The sequence below is a fragment of the Olea europaea genome, chromosome 7 (genome assembly GCF_002742605.1).
Source record: "Olea europaea var. sylvestris chromosome 7, O_europaea_v1, whole genome shotgun sequence".
NCBI lineage: Eukaryota > Viridiplantae > Streptophyta > Magnoliopsida > Lamiales > Oleaceae > Olea > Olea europaea.
The window spans coordinates 1,799,770-1,814,650 of NC_036243.1; positions in this window are offsets into that span (position 1 = coordinate 1,799,770).

The window sequence follows — 14,881 nt, forward strand, 5'->3', positions numbered from 1 at the left end:
TGATTTTACTGAGTATTCAACTAGCTTTAAAAAAAATTAAGAAAGGATCTTCAATTATTTGACTTGCCTCAAGTTATGTGAAAGACTATCATTGATATGCACATATACATGCAGGATATTTATGCCAAATAAGCTACTGAGGATGAACAAGAAGGAAGAAGTCGTTTGATAGAATTGAGAAGAAGAAAATGAGAAGTAACAGCATCTTCTATTGCAATTTTGTTGTTCAAAATCGAGTGTGAATGAATTGAAAGAAAAAAAATCATGCCATGAAAATGGCTTATGCGATCGCATAGGCCTTGGAGGCTTGCAACAGCATGTGACCCTCCTATGCCAAAGGAGGGGGCCAAGGCTATAGCCATGCGGTCGTGTAGCTATAAAATTCAGTCGTTGCTGGATTTTTTGGAATTTTTTGATAGTTTTCTTAATTAATCATTGCACATCTTCTTATTGAGTTGGAACCATTTCGTGTATGAATACATGATAGCATTCGTCCCTAAAAACCATGAAAAACATTCTACTATTCATCCAAACTTGGAAGAAATTATTGATTCTTTACATATTCAAAATCACAGTTTTCACTTGTTCATTTGAAGAATTATTTTGTTTTTGGTTTTCTTCTTTGAGGCTTGATAAATCCTACAAACTATTTCTCATTTTAATCCTTTAAAAGCATTGTAAGAGGAAGTAAATATCATTTGAGGACAACAAATTTTCATGTTCAATTCTTCTTCAGATGTATCTTTTTCATCATCTTCTTCTTTTCTCCATTCTGTAATTTTTCCAACATCTTCATGAAATGGCATCGGCTTTTAGGTTTATTACATTACTGGGCCTTTCTATATCGTGTGTAGTTGATGACTTTTTTTGGATTAATATTTTTGTTATGAAATGGTTATTAAAAAATATTAACAAATGGAAAAAACTTAAAATACTCTTAAACTTAATATTAGTTTTTCATAATGTAAATACTTATATAATAATATATATTTATAAATAATATATATCCATATAAGATTTTATTTATTTAGTTAATTTAATTTTCGGGTTGACCCTAATTTAGCCCCTGTTTGATTAACATTAAATTAAATTACATTACATTCCATTTTTCTCTCTCCTATTTTCAACCATACAATCTTCTATAAAATAATATTACACGTAAATCGAAAACTTTACCTTCTTTTTCAACCACTCATTTTTCTAAAAAATACTATTCCCCCCATTACCATTTTCAGGTAATGGGGGCCAAACAGGGTGTTAACTTCGATTCGACCTTCACCCTTTTCTTTATTCGGGACAATATTCAATCTGATTTTTAAAATAGTGGTCAATATAAAAAGTGGTTAGTAGTTAAAAAATAATTAATTCAAACCTATCAATTAATTATATTTTTCTCTTACAGATTTATAGCTTTACCTTTTAATTTTTTTGGTGATGTGCTAGCATTTATCTCAAATAGATTAGCTACTCAAGCTGATTTTAAGTTTTCCTAACTCGATAACTTGCAACTCAACCCACGATTGCACACTTTGTCGAAAATCAACAAGAATCGACGGGGTTGACTTGTATATACTTCAACCCTTATAAGTCATGCATTTTAAAACGAATGGAATCGACAACTCAGAGATAGTTTGAGAATAAATATTTTTGTAATAATTTTGTAACATTAAACCCATGTTTGATGGTAATTGTTGGGGGCGGGGGGGGGGCGAGGGGGGGAATGATATTTTGAATAGCGGTTTTTTTAGAATGTGTAGTTAAAAAATAGGAAAACGATTTGGATTAATATGTAAAATATTTTATGGTGTGAATGTGTGGTTGAAAGTGAGTATGAGAATTAAAGAATTTTATTTTAAAGGGAGATCGGGGGAATCAATATTCAATTATTTAAATTATACCACAAAAAAAATAAAAAAAATAAAAAATAATTGTACAATATGTGAATACTCGGGCCTCGTTTGGTACACATTAATGTAAAAATGAGAATAAAAAATATAGCCGTTATAGGCTCCACACAAGAGATAGAAATTCAAATTTGGTGGCTTGATGTGATGAATAACGGTTATATTTTTCATTTTAATGAAGAAAAAATGGAAAACAAATAGGGGCTCAATTTTGTTGATAATATATTTTTATTTATTATTGACAAAAATGACTAAGGGCCTGTTTGGTGTTGGTTATGAAAATCAATATTTTGGCCGCTAGCTTGAAAGGTGAGTCCCACCTGTGAATGAAGATATCAAAAATGACGGCTGACTATGGTAAGTAACGGTCAAAAAATTGATTTTTTGTTTTGAAAAATCAAAACCAACGGAGGCTAAATTAAATCAGGATTTGGATTTATTTGATATAGCCTTATTTGGTAGAGATTAAAATTAGATTTTTAATCTAAACAAGAGCATAATCTAATTAGAATTGGGCCTCCATTTACGCACTTCAAATAGGACATGCAAACTTAACACAAATAATATTGAGCCTCTGTTTGACAATTGTATGTGGTGCACAATGTTTTGGAAGTTTCACAGTTACAAACAACAAAGTTTGACACTGATATTTGTAAATCTTTTAATTTATATCACATTGCATTTGTTCAAAATTAATAACTAGTACCAAGGAGTAGAGAAGGCCCAATCTAATGCTAGACTCCAAAGGATTGCACTTAGCAGTTAGCACGCACTATTAACGTTCAAGGACGAATTCAAAAATTTAAAGGGAAAAGTTCAAAAGTCAGCGGTTAAGTATGACAAATTCAATTTTTAGGTGTCAACTTTCAAAATGCAAAACTCAGGTAGTAACTAATTAATTAAAAAATATTTATTAATTAAAATTAATAAGTCTACAAATATACAACTAATGGTCACATATACATAAATATAGGTCACAACTTTTTTACTAATCACATATACTCTAATTAATTGGTAACAGATTATTTTCAAATCACAAATCTAAAATTTTGTAGGTCACAGTTTCTTTCATGGATCACAAATCAAAAATAAAATAAAACTATAGGTCACGTTTATTATCAACCACGGATTTTCAAATATTGGCCATAAATTATTTTTTAGTTACAAATTATCGAATTTTAAGATCACAGTTTAATAGTTGATCACAAAGAACCAAATCGTCGGTCACTTGCACCAAACAACCGACCATCGATCCAGATCCACCTCCAATATTAATTGGTCACAAATCAACCAAATAGTTAGTCACAATCACTATCCTACCCACCCTTACCACAACACCAACACGACCATCGCCAACAACAAAAACGACCATCACCACGACATCAACGCCTGCACAATATCACCATAACCATCGCCTAAAAATAAAAACGATCACAACCTCACGACAGGTCTTTTTCTGTAGTGACGTCACTGTGCACGCGATTCAACATCACAAACTTTAGATCCACCACCACAAAACTGTCAGCACACAAAACTATCACCACCACCACCACATAAAACACCATCCAAACACACCCCAACAGCCAAATCCACCATGCAACCAAGCAAACCACCAATGACCAAAAAAAAAAAAAAAAAAAAAAACACACAGACACACACAAAGTAGGAGGCAGCAGCTTTCATGGCCCCGCCATCTCCAGTAATGGATGAAGCGCCTCTTTGAGAAGGAAAAATGTGCAGCAGCGCACAAACCTACACAAATCGAGAAAATTTCAGCCATCACTTCATGTAGAGATTGCCATCGCAGCGCTTCAGCTCATAGAGGCTCCGATCTCTTTGTTACAGCAGCATCACGATGCTACTTACATGGTGGCGACGGCAGCGACGACAGACATAGAGGAGGACATGAGAGGGAGAGGAAGAAGATGGAGAGTAGGAAGAAGATGGAGAGTGAGAAGAATGAAATGATAGGGTTTGCAATTGAATTGTATGGAAATATTTAATATTTGATTATTATGTTAATTCCTGTTATGTGAATAAAGAAACTTTAACCCTGATTTTTGAATAGTGATAATTAAACAATTGGTACAGTGTAATTTCCTCAAATTTAAATTTATGGGGGTTGAAATTTTTTCATTGGTTCTGGCTTGGGACTGGATCGGACTATAGCTAGGTCAAGCCACCATAGCCGCCCTTGCAACATACTATGTAGGACCCAACAGTGAATTGCCATCACATCCAACTTGATCATGACATATATGGATTTCGCATAAGCAATGGTCATTGATTTTAATAGGTTACTTGTCTCAAAAGAATCTATTATTCTTTTCCCTAAAAGTCAAAAAAGGTATGTAATTGTTTTTGTATTTAGTGTACGCTTGGTGAGATTTTTTTTTATTTAAAATTTTTTTAAGCGATGGGTTTTACGAAATGTGTATATGAAAGTGGATAAAACTATGACTTCTATGGGTTATGTGAATAAAAATAAAGTTTAATCAGCTTAAAATGTTAAAAAGCTTTGCCAAACATATAAATTAGGTGTCCAAATCTTGTATATTTCATGAAGAAACCACAGAAAGTCCTTCTAAATGACATATATAAATGGGTAGCGCTATTTCCATCCATGCTTTAAAATAAGTACATCCACTTTTAAAAATAAATTTTTATTATATTTTAAATCCTACGTAAATTTACTTAAATAGACATAAACAGAATTAAATAAAAATACATAACTCTAAATTGATCCACAAATTTTTATTTTCATTAACTTATTCTAAATTTGTGTTTAACTAGAATCCTAATAGATTAGAAAAAATTACATGAATATAATTATAGGTGATGGGTGTCCCCAAAATTCACGTGCATGCCAGCTTCCCATATTTTAAATCCAACCTCTTATTTTTAGAAAAAAAGTCTCTCAGCACGTAATTTTTGTCTCTGCTTAGCGAGTTCTCTGCCCATACTTTCATTTGTTTTATACTGAATTTATAATGCTACTACGGAATATTATTCTATAGGAGAACCAAGTCCAAGTTGAATTGTTTTTGTTGTATGTGCAAGGCATGTTTGTCCCACAATCTGTATGCTTATTTCATCCCTTGTGCTATTGTCAAGTATTAACTGCACATAAAATAAGAATTTTTTTCTGATAGTGTTTCTGTACTGTGGTGTAATGCTAAAATACAAAATCAAGAGAACAATCAAATGAATAAAATAAAGCAAATCCACATGTCTATTGCCCCCACAATGTCCCGAAGTTTGTGTCCAGTACTTATCTTTTATTACTGCCCCAGCATTCCATGAATGTCTCGTTGAAGCTCGACTTGCATCAAAAAAATTTCAATAACAAAACTAATAATAAACAAAGATCAATTCTTTAATTGAATTGAAAAACTTGGAAATCAAGTAGTGCATATCCTATTTTTTTGGTTGCCAAATTAATTTGTCTGTCACATGCCATAGGGGGGAAGAATTTCAATGGCTGTCCATATCATTTCCCGTCATAGGAATTCAGCCTGGAAATGAAGGTTATTTGAAAATTAATGTAGAATTATAGAGTTAGTTGAGAGAATATTGTCTAAAGACGGCTTACCTTGTGCAACGAAAGAAGCATTCATGATCAACCGCAAAAGGTAAGTGTTGATTTGTCATTTTATGAGCATCTCTGAGTTAGTTGCACATTTAATCCATTTTTTTACAAATGATCTCTCATCTACATTCCCCATGTCATGAAGGTCCGTAATTTTTTTTCCAATTGACACTTGCATCCTCAGCCTAATATTTTTGTGCATAGATAGCCATTTTTAACAATAAATAAATTGCATTGCACTAATGTCCCGTCCATTATAAAATTGTGTTGATAACATTTAGTTAATCTTCATTAATGCAGTATTAATGCAGCAAGCAAGAACTTCAATAAACAAAGAATTCAGTGAATGATGGAAGAGACGCCGTTAGAACAAAAATATACAGACATAGTAATATATGAAGAGAAATTTAAAAAAATAAGGATTACATTTTTATCGTATTTTGTTGTTTGATTTTTTTTCTAATGCATTAAGACATTAATGAGTTTTAGATTATTTATTTATTTATTTATTTATTTCATCTTAGTTTTAGGGACCATAGCAAATATTCAACATGTCTTAAGAATGTGAATATTTCATGTGGGTTAGGAACATATTTGAAATTTGAAAGGCCTTTACTAATAAATTACGCCCTCAAAATGGATGTTTTGGTAAAATATTGATAAATCTTGAATGATGGTCTTCTATTGTAGTGGGTTTTTTTTCACAAGCATTTAGAAAAGTTTCAATTCGTCTGCTATTTCGCATACTTACCTGATGTTTTAATTGTTATCTTATTTATTGTTAAATTTATTTCAATGACATTATTTGAACCTATACTTTTAATGTAGGATATATATACCCATAACTATTATGTCTAGAATGAGTTATTTGTTGATTATACAGATGTGTTTACGACAAACATGGTATGTAATGATTTTATTTTTTTTAATATGATCATATATTTATATATGAATATTTGATGATAAACAAATGTTTACAAGTAAAGAGGCCTTGACTGATTGGGTTAAAACTACTAGTAAGAGACATAACATGATTGTTGTTATGAAAAAGTCAGACTTCGACCAAGTTAGGAGAAAACCAAGAATTGATTTTGCATGTGAAAGATATGGTTCGTATAGGTGTAGGAATACTAACAAAGAAAATGCAAAAGGAAAGAGACATAGAGCTACTGGAACAAAAAATTGTGGATGCCCATACGCTTTGAATGGAAGAAAATTGATAAATGGTGATTATTGGATATTGAAAGTGAAATGTGGAAGACATAATCATGACATTGCCCAGAACCTTGAAGGACATTCATATGCTAGGAGACTAAGTGAGAAAGAGACTTCAATTTTAGTAGACATGTCAAAGAATCATGTAAGACCAGAGGAAATCTTATACACATTGAAACAAAACGATAACACAAATGCAGCACATTGAAGCACATCTACAATGCATGTCAAAAGTTTAGGCTCAACGAACAAGCTGGAAGTACACAAATGGAACAACTAATGAATAGGCCTATTGAGAATAAGTACATAGAGTGGCACCGCAACTCTATGGAGACAAATGTAGTTCAAGATTTGTTCTAGGCACATCCTTGTGTGATAACTATGGACTGCACGTATAAGACAAATAAGTATCGCCTACCATTGTTGGAAATAGTAGGTGTCACGTCTACTGATTTAACATTTTGGATCGCTTTTGCATACTTGGAAAAAGAACATCAGGAAAACTACACATGGGCTTTAGGGAGATTGAAGAGTTTAATAAATTATATAATAATACTTAATGTTATTTTTACTGATAGAGAGCTAGCTCTTATGAAGGCCATTGAAAAAATATTTCTAACATCTACTAATATTTTATGTAGATGGCACATTTCAAAGAATGTGTTGGCAAAAAAAAAAAAAAATTTGATATCACAAGGACAAATGTGATGCCTTTATACATATGTTGAATTTGTTAGTGCTTTCCACATCTATAGAAGAGTACAAGCAAAATCTAAATCTCTTAGAATTCAATTTTCAATAGTTTCCATAAGCAATTGATTATGTTATGAATTCATGGTTTTTTCAATATAAAGAGAAGTTGGTGACAGCTTGGATTAATCTGCATATGCACTTTGGAAATACGACAACTAACAGATAAATTGTTATTGGCATTATTAAACTGCTATGTGCATTATTGAATTTGCTAATGTACAGTGAACCTGATTTATGTTTCATGGTAGGGCTGAATCTGCATATGCAAAACTTAGAAGGCATTTAGGTTCTTCTTAAGGCAATTTCGACACATCATGGACAAAAATTCATGCTTTATTGGAGCGACAACATACAAATATTAAAGTTTCATTTGAAAAGAGCTTGGGATTGTCCAACATAATTTCAAACCTACCTTGTTCAAAGAGCTTAGCAGATTTACATTAAGAATTGCAATGAATTTGATATTTCAAGAGTCTAAGCGAGCTAATGATATAGAAATTGACAAGGTAGCTTGTGGAAGTGTTATACGACAAACACATGGATTACCGTGTGCCCATGAGATTTCAAAGTATAAGATAGATCTCGACCCATTCCTTTATCAAGAGTACACTCTCATTGGAAAAAGCTTGATCTAGTTCCTTTTGATAAAGCTAACATATTCGAAATTAATTGTGCATCATTATTTGAAATGATTGAGAAGCGTTACCAAAAAAATAATGATCATGTGAAGGTAGAAATCCTACAAAAATTGAAAGAGATTGCTAGTCCAAGTTCTACATCATTAGTTAAGCCACAAGTCCAAACTAAGACAAAGGATTGTCCATCTTCAAAGATAGATGTATCTATTCGTCGAGACCCATCGTATTTTGATTTCGCCCTATCTGGACAAGACAATATGTTACAACAATTGGACAGGTCCATTATACGTTTTAAGTCAACCTATGTTATCAAGCCAACCTCCAATTCGACAAAAACAAAAGGTGTACTGAGCATGTGGATCAAAGTCCATGGCTTATTTGGATTCATTTCCTATCCATTTGAGACCTTACATAGTTGATGTGCAGGATGTGGCCTCAGATGGCAATTGTGGTTTTTGGGCCGTGGCTAATACTCTAGGTATAGGCGAATATAATTGGTCTTCGGTTAGAAAAGATCTAATAAAGCAACTTGAATCTCATTTTGATGATTACTCTAAACTCTACGGAAATGATGATATGGTCCATGAGTTTATTCATTCACTTTCTCATTTTGATGGTTTAGCGAGTCGTGGGTATTAGATGACCATGTCGGATATGGGTCATGCTATTGCTTCAAGATCTAAAATTATTCTTGTTCACTTGAGCCAACAACAATGTCTTACATTTCTTCCACTTTGAGATGAACCACTTGCAATCGTATCTAATAAGATTGTTGCAATTGGATTTGTCAATGACTGCCATTTTGTCTCGATAAATATCTATTAAATTAATTAAATGTTTAGTTAACTAAATGATATTTCTACTTATGTTTTTCTATGAGATTGTGTACAGGTAAACTGGCATACTAGTGGACCAATGCCACCTATTGCTTGTAATTGGTACAAGTACCATCATCGATGTGTAGAAAGCTAGGCTACACCTTATCATGCTAGAACACAATTTTTTAGGTCCCTATAAACTGTAAGAACTATTAATGATAACACTTCTAGTACTATTATTATTTTTTATCTGATAAAACTACTACTATTGTTTGAACAATTACTTGATTTGGTCGCTACTATTTAATTACCTAATCATCTTATGTTTATCCGCAAAGATTTAGGGACTAATTTTGATTCACATTGATATATTATTTACAAATTATGTCTAGTACGTGATGGTTCCCACTTGCAATTAATGTGAAGTATTTTTGTCTATTAAAAAATTAAGAAATTCAGGCATGTTAAACATTTTTATCTAAACATATGTGTGATGTTTTTCTACTTGCAATTTTGGATTTAAGCATACCAGGAAGAGATGATTGAAGCAAACCAATCATAGTCCAAACACGATGAGTTCCAAATGTTACTTGGCACACTTTTTCTAGAGACAACCCTCCTCCTAATTTGGATGTTGATTTATGATGGTTTCCCTTTGATGAATTGAGTTTTATGAATAAGAATGATAAAATTTCTAAAAAACATTATTAACATGATTAGCTGAATAATATATGTTCATTTAATGTTCAATAAGTTCAAACTTTGTTATTTTTTTATTCATTTGGTTTAAAAGAGTTTATGGTTTTAGGGATTGTGTGAATTTATAGTGTTAAAAATGTATCTAAAATGGGATGAATATATAAAATTCACATGGATATATAGTATTTAAATGAATGGATTTAATAAGGGCAAGATTGGAAATGATGTGGATGTAAATAGTATTTTTTTAAAAATTTTAAAATTTTATTGGGGATAAACTTAGAGTGGGATGTAGTTATAAAAAGCGTGGATGGAAATAGCGGTACCCTATAAAATCATTTATTGTAGAATGCAAAAGGTAGGAAAATTGTAGTCATATTTCTCATTACGAGGGTCCATTAGTATTTCCATTCTAATTTCTAAGCAAAAAAGTGAAAATAAACTCATTTTTTTTTACATATTTAATGTCAACGACCCTCCTTGCGTACAAGACAAGTAGAAAATAGCTAATTTCAATAAAAGACTAGTTTCATAAAGTCCTATAACCAAGAATATGAGTTACGACAATATAAAAGAAAAATACAAATCCAACACTTGTACATTTATAATGTGGAATTCCCACATAAGTAATCCATAAATACTTGCATACATCTTCCAAAGAAAAATGATCAAGTCAGAAATGGAGAAAGAGAAAGGAAAAGGAAATCACGTAGCTCACTATTTAATCTTGCCATATCCAATCCAGGGACACATAAATCCTATGCTCCAATTCGCCAAAATCTTGAGGCGTAAAGGTGAAAGAATCACTTTAGTCGTAACAAAATTCTTGCGAAAAAATGCGCAAGAATTTTCAGATTCATCCAATATTTCCCTAGAACCAATCTCTGATGTATTTGATGAAGGAGGGAGGGACGAGGCCAGGAGTTTAGAAGCATACCCGGATAAGTTTCATCGAGTAGGAACAGACTTTATAAAAACTTTTGGAGAAGCACAAAATAGATTCTGCTTTAGATTTTATAATTTATGATCCATTTCTATCACGGGGTCTTGATGTAGCCAAGAAACTTATATCTTCAATAGCGATGCTCTGGCCGTAAATGACGGGATCTAACCGCGATACGTAGCTATAACGGGAGTTTGGGTGAAAAATCTATCATTTGGCCACTGTGAGTGGTTGACGGCGATTATATAGTGGTTGTTTAAATTGTGGATGTTGTTTGACAACGATTGTGTACTGGTTGTTTGACAGCAATTATGTGAAGTATTGTTGATTTTCGGTGGCTGGTGTTGGTTTGTTTGAATGGTGGATATAATGGTGGTGCTATCGATTGTCATGAGGTGGTGGTGGTTTTGGGAATGGCGTATTAGCGGCGGTGCTACCGACGACAGTGGTGAGGCGGTGGTAAAAAATGGTGGTGGTTGTCACTAATTATTTGTGCTACGCCCCTGTCTGAACCACTTTGAAAAGTCTACTACCGCGTTATACGAGGTGTTCAACACCCATCCGAAGTAGTTCCGAAGTGACGCCACCACCAATGTTGTCAATCTGTTAATGCACTGCGAGGCACAGACAATTTACTGAACCGACCAAGTGTCCTCGTCCCTAAAGTCGAGGTGCATTACATTCCGAGGTTCTCTGTCACAGGATCCGTCGCCAATTTCAGAAAGAGATCTGTGTCAAGATCCTTTCTGCCCCTCAAAGTTTAATTGATTTGACGTTTCCATGAACCTAGTTGATGTGACGTATCAAATTTATGTCAACTCAACTCGGGAGAGGTAATTACCCGCCCACTCTATAGACGCGACTGATTGACGCCTATGAGCAGACGCCTCACACCGTCAAATGCATACATGTGTCCCACATCCAACGGTTCTCCTCAACTATAAATACCCAAGGTTTGACAAGAGGCAAATGTAATGAAACTCTTACAACTTAGCTCTCTATAACAACTAAATATATATTCTTCTCCCCACCCCTTTGCACAACCTTGGTACTGTTCCGATCACCTGGGGCTAACTTGACCGTCGGAGTGTATGCGACCGCCACCACCCCTGCTGGTCCCGGCTGTGTGTATCTGACCGTGCGTTGATTATGTGCATGGAGGAATACGTGAAGTAGCTATCGGTTGGCCACGTGGAGGGTCCAATTTGTGAGTCAATAGATTAGCGCCGTCTGTGGAAAACTTCCCGTCCAAAGTTCTGCATTCTCCATCGGAGAAACCACCGGAAAATTAGTGACTTACCCTGAAAAGGGCACGTTCTTGAAGAGCAAAGTTGAGTTATAATCCAAGTTCTTATCTCCCTTGAAAAAGGAGATAAGATGAGTTCCAGCCATGAAGACGAGAACCCTACGAGAGAGGCCTCTGAAGAAGAGGTGCTCCGTAACAATGTCACTCACCAGAGACCCCATCACCGACGTCGTCGAGGTGAAAGAACAGCTATGCTCACTGAAGGAATGACTCAAATAGCTACGAGCATGAGAGACATCGCAGTCCAGAATATGGCGATGCATGAACTTCTCATACAAGCCCGAGGTCACCAGGGCTCTCAAATGCCCCGGGATCTTACCTAGTTCAGGAAGCCCCTGCGTCTCATTCCCGAGGCCATGTGAACCAGCACAGAGAATGCCCCCTCGAAAGAGAAGTGCGTACAGAAGCCACATCCTATGTGCAAGGGAGTCAGCTAGCAGAACCACAATTGAGGGACAATTTTCCTCAAAAATATGCAACACAAAGGTCAGTCAACATCTTCGATTGAATAGGGCAGGACCCTCAGTGCGAAGATCAGTTCGGCAAGAACATGAACAAGAACAAGCACCTCCTCCTCCTAGAAATAGGAGGGAGAGAAGGGACTTAGTTGATTGGGGCAGTCGAGGAGAAGCACATCCACCTCCCCAGAACATTCAAGATAATGAAGGGTCAAATGAGCCTTGTCGATCCTATGAAATTGACGACGATCTTGATAACCTCCCTTTCTCAAGGGAAATCCGAAGCTTCCCAATGCCTGCAAATTTCATGCCCCTTAAGATCCCCAAGTATGAAGGAAAGGGGGACCCAGAAAAGCACCTCACCAAGTACATGACACAGATAAGCCTCAGGGGAGCCTCGCCTGCTTTGAAATACAGAGCCTTCCACCTAACCCTGGGCGGAGCTGCTGAAGTGTGGTACAACAGACTTCCTCCCTTGAGCATTAGGAGTTGGCCAGATTTAAATAAGGCATTCTTAAACGAGTACCTCTCATGCAGAGAAGGAGAGACCCCAGTGCAACGCCTGCAAGATATGAGACAGCCCTTGGAATGACGCTGAAAAGCTATCTCGCTAGGTTTATAGACGAAATCACGTACAACGAGTAGGTAATTGATAGAGAAGCCCTTTCAGCTCTGAAAGGCGGCCTTAATATGAACACTTTGTTCTGGAGGGATGTGCGCAGCAAAAATCCCTCTACTCATGACGAGCTGGTAGAAATGATGAGAGTTGAGATCGTCAATGAAGAGATGATTGATCATCGAAATCGTGCCGCACGGGGACTCCCTCCGTCTCAAGGGCATGTAGGTCAAGGACCCGCAGCACACCTTGTCACTTAGCAATGGACTCAAGTAGGTCATACAATAGCTCCCACCTCCGGACAGGCATTGGCTTCTGCCACGCTAAATGCAGTGCCTGTGTTGGCATACGAGTGGGGTTGTCAATGGATTGGATTTTGATCCGAATCCGATTCGAATCCGATGAAATTAACGAGAGATGGATTTAAAGTTTCGATCCGATAATCCGATTAAGATTCGAATTCGATAATCCGTTAACTAAATTGAGCAAATATGAATATATGTTAATCCGATCCGATCCGATTTATTATAATAATATTATATATTTTATATATTATATCATAATTTATTAAACATATTTTTTTTTCCATTTTGAAACTTATATTATGCTTTACGCATAAATTTCAAATAATAAATAATATTAGATAATAGTATAATATTTTTACTTGAAATATTCAAAGATGTTTAATTTTTTATTAATTAAAATAAGATAAAAATAACTATAGTAATTTGTTTTATAACATCAAAAATTAATAATTGATATGTCCAAAAATAATTTACTTTGTTAAAATTGATATTATTTTTTATTTTAATTTTGTTAAGGCTATGATTTTTAATGAAAGTAATAAAATAAACTAGTAAACACTTAGAATTGACAATTGAATAGTATCCCACATTGAAAGACCACTAAAACATTAGAAGAGAAGTACCCTTTAAAAATGTAGTAACCCACATAGGAAGATTATTAAGACATTCCAATAGAAATCTTCTTTAAAAGGAACTAAAGGAGCATCACTTGGATAAAAAATTGATTTGGGCCTTCTAGTATGTTAGGTGAGCCCATCAAAATAGTTAAAATATTTTTTTTTTGGGAAAAAAAATTGGTGGAAAAAAGATTCGGATCTGATATCCGATAACATAGCAAATCGGATATGGATTTAACAAACAAATATCCGTTGGATTATCGGATCGGATCGGATCAGATCGGATAATTTTTCTTAACGAATCAGATCGAATTTGAACAGATCCGCTCCATATCCAATCCAATGATAGCCCTACATACGAGAATTTTCCTGCCAAAGCAGCGCCATCTAAAGGAACTGATAGTAATAAAAAGAAGAAGCGGTAAAACAGGCCCTGGGAAGGGGCAAGATTTTGTACTTTCCAACAACTCTGTGGGCATGATACCACCGAGTGCAGAAATACTCCTCAACGCCCGGGTCGGAGTGACCCACATCCCTCCAGGAGGAACAAATATCCTCAGAGATCTGCCTCTCCGAACAAGGGAGAGAGAAGGCATAGAGAGCAGTCACCCCGGAGAAGAGAATTGAGGGACCGAGGAGAGTCCAGACAGAGAGATCAGGCCCCATTTTTTGGAGGCCAAATCATCAGGGAGATCGACATGATCATTGGGGGACCTCACATTGGTGGCAACACCAGAAACGTCCAAAAGAATTACACAAGGGAAGCAAAGGACCCGCGAATGCTCACTTACATTGTCAACGAGTCCCAATAGGCCAACAGGATGGCCCCAATTACCTTCTCCCAGGAAGATGTACAAGGAGTTCACCACTCCCATTGTGACGCATTGGTTGTGAGAGCCGTAGCGGTGAGAAATGGACTCAAACGCATGCTCGTCGACAATGACAGTTCGATGAATATACTGTTCGGCTCCACCTTCGACAAAATGCAAATTAAACATAGGTTGGTCCCCATGACCGACC